A 6,939-nucleotide genomic window follows, 5' to 3' on the forward strand; every position below is an offset into this window, starting at 1 on the left:
CTCAAGTAGCCTCTCCTCCATAATACTGGCCTGGAATCGATCAACTGCTGCCTCCTCCTCAAGTAGCCTCTCCCCGATAAGACTGGCCTGGACTCAATCAACTGCTGCCTCCTCCTCCTCCTCAATTAGCCTCTCCTCCATAATACTGGCCTGGAATCAATCAACTGCTGCCTCATCTTCCTCAAGTAGCCTCTCCTCCATAATACTGGCCTGGAATCGATCAACTGCTGCCTCATCCTCCTCAAGTAGCCTCTCCCCGATAAGACTGGCCTGGACTCAATCAACTGCTGCCTCCTCCTCCTCCTCAATTAGCCTCTCCTCCATAATACTGGCCTGGAATCAATCAACTGCTGCCTCATCTTCCTCAAGTAGCCTCTCCTCCATAATACTGGCCTGGAATCGATCAACTGCTGCCTCCTCCTCAAGTAGCCTCTCCTCAATAATACTGGACTGGAATCAATCAACTGCTGCCTCCTCCTGCTGCTCAACTTGTCTCTTCTCAACAATACTGGACTGAGAGGCGAGCAATCTACTGCTGCCTCCTCCTGGTTCTCGACTTGTCTCTTCTCAACAATACTGGCCTGGGTGCAATCAAGTGCTGCCGCATCCTCCTTGTAAACTTTTTTTTTCAATTTTTTTTCCCACTATTTTGGCACTTTGATTCACTATATTTTATTAATTTTATTCCTATTATTATTATTATTATTTTTTTTTTTTCTCATTATTTTTGGAAATCTTTTTTCCCACTTTTTTTCATTGTAATATCAACTGCAACTACACGAAACTATACCCTATCAGACTCCCACTATTGTAGCTGCAATTATTCAGCCTTTAGGGCAAGGTTCGTTTTCGGTTCGGTTCTGACTGATCCGAAATTCATGAAAGTTCGCCGGATCGAACCGAACCGAACTTTTCAAAAGTTCGCTCATCCCTAAGGCTGACCTATAGAATAAAGAGAAAATGTCAGTTTCACTGTAAAGTGCATTACAAACACGGACCCCCCCCCCCCCCTACACACACACACACACATGCACAAGTTGCAGAATTGTATTTTTTTCCCCAATTTCACCCCATAAATGATATTTTTGGAGGTTCCGTCATACATGGTATGGTAGATCAAAAGGCACAAAGTGCACCTGATCCTGAAAAAAACAAGTCGTTAAACAGCCCAGTAGCTGGAAAAATAAGAGAGTTATGGTTCTTAGAAGGCGAGGAGGAAAAAACAAAACCGCTAAATTAAAAAATTGTCCCGCCCTTAAGGCCATTTTGGGCTCTGTCCTTAAGGGGTTAATAACATCATACATACATTTCTGAACATCCAAATGGGGAAGGAGAAAATCGTGAACTAGTATCTGTAGATGCCTCAAAAGCTTTCGACCAAGTTGAATGAATGGTCCTATTTGTGGAAACGATTGGCAAGATTCAGTTTAGGACCAAGGTTTTTGAGCTGGATACAAATTCTGTATAAAAATCCAGAGGCCAGGATTATTATTAAAGGGGTTGTCCAGCGAAAATATTTTTCTTTCAAATCAACTGTTTTCAGAAAGTTATATAGATTTGTAATTTACTTCTATTTAAAAATCTCAAGTCTTCCAATACTTATCAGCTGCTGTGTGTCTTGCAGGAAGTGGTGTTTTCTTTCCGGCCTGACACAGTGCTCTCTGCTGCCACCTCTGTCCAAGACAGAAACTGTCTAGAGCACCAGAGTTTTTTTTATGGGGATTTGCTGCTGCTCTGGACAGTTCCTGACATGGACAGAGGTGGCAGCAGAGAGCACTGTGTCAGACTGGAGAGAATACACCACTTCCTGTAGGGCATACAGCAGCTGATAAGTATTGGAAGACTTGAGATTTTTAAATAGAAGTAAATTACAAATCTATATAACGTTCTGAAAACAGTTGATTTGAAACAAAAATCTTTTCGCTGGACAACCCCTTTAATAATAATCCTGGCCTCTGGATTTTTATACAGAATTTGTATCCAGTTCAAAAACCTTGGTCCTAAACTGAATCTTGCCAAAAGTATGATAGTCAGGCCATGTAACATTTGGAACTGCATAATATCTGCTGCCACAATGGTTGGAGCATGTGGAGCGTGGAATTCCAGCGTGTTGCCACATCACATATAAGACGGTTGACGGGGAGGCTGCCAGTAGTGCTGAAGCAGGGTGCGAATGCGGGAAGTGGGGGCTATGACGACGCTGTTCAGTAATAAGGCGCACAGGAAACATAGCAAGAGAGGACAGGCCTGACGGTCCTGCTACTGACGATGTTCTCACTTGTATGTTGGCCGGAGCACTGGTAGGAGCGCCTTGTGTACTACCTCTATCTCCCCTTCCTACGCCTGTCATTGCTCACCTACCACCTCTGCTTCTCACCATGTTGAAAAGCTAAATATGATAGCTATGATATAAGATATAACACAAAAATACAGATCTACCCACTCTGGATAAATCACAGTACACAAATCCTGTGTACGATTGATTGCTTGGTATAACAGATGTGAACTATTTCTTTTTAAATAGCTGTGACCCTATGTGAGCTGACCAAAATACACTTTTGGGAACTATGTATGAATTGGCAAATCCAAGATGCAGCCTGCAATCCCAAAGATAAGTATTGCTGTCTGTGGACTGGAAAATGTTTGCTGAAAAAATGCTAGTCTAACCTTGTCCCTAAGCTTGCTAAACACCCCACTAACTCATGAATCTAAATGGCAGCATGCAGACGGTCGGAGAGCAGTGTATACAGCACAGTGAGAGAGCTGAGAATGGCGTTCAGAAGGCATCACATCAAGTTTTATATGAGATGGTCATGTGATTTTAGCAGCCAATGAGACCTCTACACCTCAGCAATGGCGTTTTTGAAACTTCTATGTGCTCTGCACTGATTGGCTGGCAGACAGGTGCTCGAACTTGAACACTAACTCAAACTAACAGAAAAATGTTCAGTTTGGTTCGAGTTCAAGAAAACCGAGATGTTCGACTTGAACCTAACTTTTCTCGAACAACTCGATCAACACTACTATAATAAGACAAATAAATGAGGCAATAAAGCCGAATGAAGTCATTATTACGGGGGACTTTAGCTACCCCAATATAAACTGGAAAGCAGAAACTTTCAGCTCCAGCAAAGGAAGAGGATACTGGAAATAATAAGAGACAATTATCTTTTACAACTAAGAGGAGGGGAGTCACTTCTGCACCCCATATAGTAGATAATTGTGACCACAACATAATACGTTTTACAATATTTATACTTTAAAGAAAACCATTAGTAGGGGAACTACAAAAACATTAAACCTCAGGAAGGCCAATTTCCAAAAACTAAGAGAGGACCTTGGGGACATACAGTAGACTGGGACAATGCCTTCAGAAATAAAAGTACACAAGAGAAACGCCACAAGTATAAGTGCATCCTGGGTAGATCTTGTGAACGACACATACCATATAAATGAGTCGGTCCTGCCAGTCTAATCTGATCGGCTTCTATGAAGAGGTAAGTTATAGACTGGACCTGGGGGAGGCTGTGGATGTTGTGTATCTGGACTTCAAAGGCATTTGATACAGTGCCGCATGTAAGGTTGGTCTACAAAATGAGGATGCTGGGACTCAGGGAAAACATATGCAAATGGTTAAGTTACTGGCTGAGTGAAAGGAAACCGATGGTGGTCATTGACAAAACATATTCTGATTGGGTAATAGCTACTAATGGGGTACTGCAGGGGTCATTATTGGGTCCTCTTTCCAATATGTTTATTAATGACCTTGTTGAGGGGCTACAGAGTAGAATCTCCAGTTTTGCAGATTATACTAAACTGGGTAAAGTAATCAGTACAGAGGAGGATAATATCATATTACAGAGGGATTTGGAGAAGCTAGAGGCTTGGGCAGTGAATTGGCAAATGAAGTTTTATGTGGATAAAGTTCCCACACTAATCCTGGCCGACTTCAACATTCCTGTCGATACTCCTATTTCCTCTCACGCCTCTCAGCTTCTCTCTCTAACCACGTCTTTCGGCCACTCACAGCTAACGAACTCTCCTACACACAAGGGTGGGAATTCCCTGGACCTGAACTTCTTCCGCCACTTTTCCATCTCCAACTTCACAAATGATCCCTCAGAGTTTTCAGACCACAACCTCCTTTCTTTCACAATTACAAACAATCGCCCCCCTCCTGACACTCCTACCCCACACTTATATAGAAATTTGCGTGGCATCAACACTCAACAACTCATAGACTCCCTACAATCCTCACTGTCCCCAATCTTATCCCTCACCTGTCCAAACATGGCCACACAACACTACCACAACACTCTGAAAACGACCCTAGACTCTGTAGCCCCCCCTACTCTCCGCACACCCCACCACAGATGCCGGCAGCCCTGGCACACCCTGGAAACTCGATTTCTTCGGCGGTGCTCTAGGACTGCTGAACGTCTGTGGAGGAAATCGAGAACCTCCGCGGATTTCATTCATTACAAATTCACCCTCAAATCTTATTACTCTGCCCTTCACATCGCCAAACAATCTTATTTCACCTCCCTCATCTCTTCACTGTCAAAAAATCCAAAACGCCTTTTCGACACCTTTAATTCATCTCAAGCCCAAAGCTCAGTCACCTATCACTGACCTCTGTGCTGAAGATTTGGCCTCCTACTTCAAATCCAAAATTGACACCATCCGTTCTGAAATCACCTCCCAAAGCCCCATAGATCCCATCCCCTCTCCCACAGATCCCATCCCCTCTCCCATAGATCCCATCCCCTCTCCCATAGATCCCATCCCCTCTCCCACCTTCTCTTCACTCTCTGCTTTTGATCCAGTGACAGAAGAAGAAGTCTCCAAGCTCCTCTCCTCCTCTCGTCCTACTACCTGCCCTAGTGACCCCATTCCCTCACACCTCCTCCAGTCCCTCTCTCCTGCTGTCACTACTCACCTCACCAAAATATTCAACCTCTCCCTCTCCTCTGGTATCTTTCCCTCCTTATTCAAGCACTCTGTAATCACTCCGCTACTGAAAAAACCTTCTCTAGACCCATCCTGTGTAGCCAACTATCGACCTGTCTCCAATCTCCCCTTCATCTCTAAGCTCCTGGAACGTCTTGTCTACTCTCGCCTTACTCGCTATCTCTCTGATAACTCTCTTCTTGACCCTCTACAGTCAGGCTTCCGACCCCTTCACTCCACCGAAACTGCTCTCACCAAGGTGTCAAACGATCTGCTGAAGGCCAAGTCACAAGGAAACTACTCCTTGCTGATTCTCCTGGATCTCTCAGCAGCGTTTGACACTGTGGACCACCAGCTTCTCCTCTCCATGCTCAGCTCTCTTGGTCTTAAGGACTCTGTTCTCTCTTGGTTCTCTTCCTACCTCTCTGACCGCTCCTTCAGTGTATCCTTCTCTGGCTCTGCTTCTTCTCCCTTACCTATGACTGTTGCAGTTGCCCAGGGATCAGTCCTGGGTCCCCTCCTCTTCTCCCTCTATACAGCCCCCATCGGACAGACCATCAGCAGGTTTGGCCTGCAATACCATCTCTATGCTGATGACACCCAGTTATATACCTCCTCCCGCAACATCTCCCCTGCCTTCCTGCAAAATACAAGTGACTGCCTATCTGCTCTCTCTAACACTATGACCTCTCTGTTCCTCAAACTTAATCTCTCTAAAACTGAACTTCTTGTATTTCCTCCCTCTAACAAACCTAAACCAGACATCTCCCTCTCAGTCTGTGGTACTAGCATCACTGCTGTGCATCAAGCTCGATGTCTGGGGGTTATGCTAGACTCAAATCTATCCTTCACTCCCTATATCCAAGCTCTTACACGCTCCTGTCATCTTCATCTCAAAAACATCTCCAGAATCCGTCCATTTCTCACCACTGACAACGCTCAGACTCTTACTGTCGCCCTGATCCATTCCCGTCTTGACTACTGTAACTCCCTACTAATCGGTCTTCCTTTCTCTAAGCTCTCCCCTCTCCAGTCTATCCTGAACGCAGCAGCCAGGCTAATCTTCCTCTCCATCCGCTATACCGACGTCTCCCTTCTGTGCCAGTCACTGCACTGGTTACCCATTAAATACAGAACACAGTTCAAACTCCTCACCCTCACCCATAAAGCTCTCCACAACTCTGCCCCTCCATACATCTCCTCCCTCATCTCCACCTACCATCCTTCCCGTGCTCTGCGTTCAGCTAATGACCTTACACTAACCTCTTCTTTAATCAGAACTTCTCATTCCCGACTCCAAGACTTCTCTCGTGCTGCACCAGTTCTCTGGAACTCTTTACCCAAAGACCTCAGACTTATTTCCAACATCCCCAGTTTCAAGCGCGCCCTGAAGACCCATCTCTTCAGGCGTGCTTATAACATTTCGTAATCTCGTCTCCCTTTGCTATCCCCTCTCTATAACTTCTTCGGTGCTAGTTACACTGTCCTTGTCATCTGAGCTTAGAAAATGGCTTGTGACTGGCTCGCCCAGCCGCCTATAGGCAGTTAGAGATTCCATGTACAATGACTGGAACATTGACAAATAAAGCCCTTGTTGCCTCTCGTGTTACTCCCAGTCATCCAAGCCTGTAAGCTCTTGAGAGCAGGTCTCTAATTTGTTGTTGTAATTTATTCATTGTATAATTTAATATATAACCTGTAATGTATTTATATATTTAAATAAGCGCTGCGGAATCTGTTGGCGCTATACAAATAAATATTATTATTATTATTATTATTATTATAAATGTAAGGTTATGCATTGGGGCCATAGAAATAATAAGTACAGTTATGTGCTAAATAATAAAACACTGGGTAAAACTGCTTCCGAAAAGGACCTATGTGTGGACAGTAAACTCATCTATAGTGATCAGTGCCAGGCAGTAGCTGCCAAGGCTAATAAAATAATGAGGGGCATCACATGGAATAATGTGTACAGGACCAGGCACC

At 44.4% G+C, this 6,939-nt stretch overlaps 1 pseudogene; it reads left to right on the top strand.

The window, feature by feature from the left end:
* The first annotated feature begins 3,594 nt into the window (after positions 1 to 3,594).
* Positions 3,595 to 6,142, top strand: LOC138795339 (uncharacterized; annotated as a pseudogene).
* Positions 6,143 to 6,939: the final 797 nt, after the last annotated feature.

The sequence above is a fragment of the Dendropsophus ebraccatus genome, chromosome 6 (genome assembly GCF_027789765.1).
Source record: "Dendropsophus ebraccatus isolate aDenEbr1 chromosome 6, aDenEbr1.pat, whole genome shotgun sequence".
Taxonomy (NCBI): Eukaryota; Metazoa; Chordata; class Amphibia; order Anura; family Hylidae; genus Dendropsophus; species Dendropsophus ebraccatus.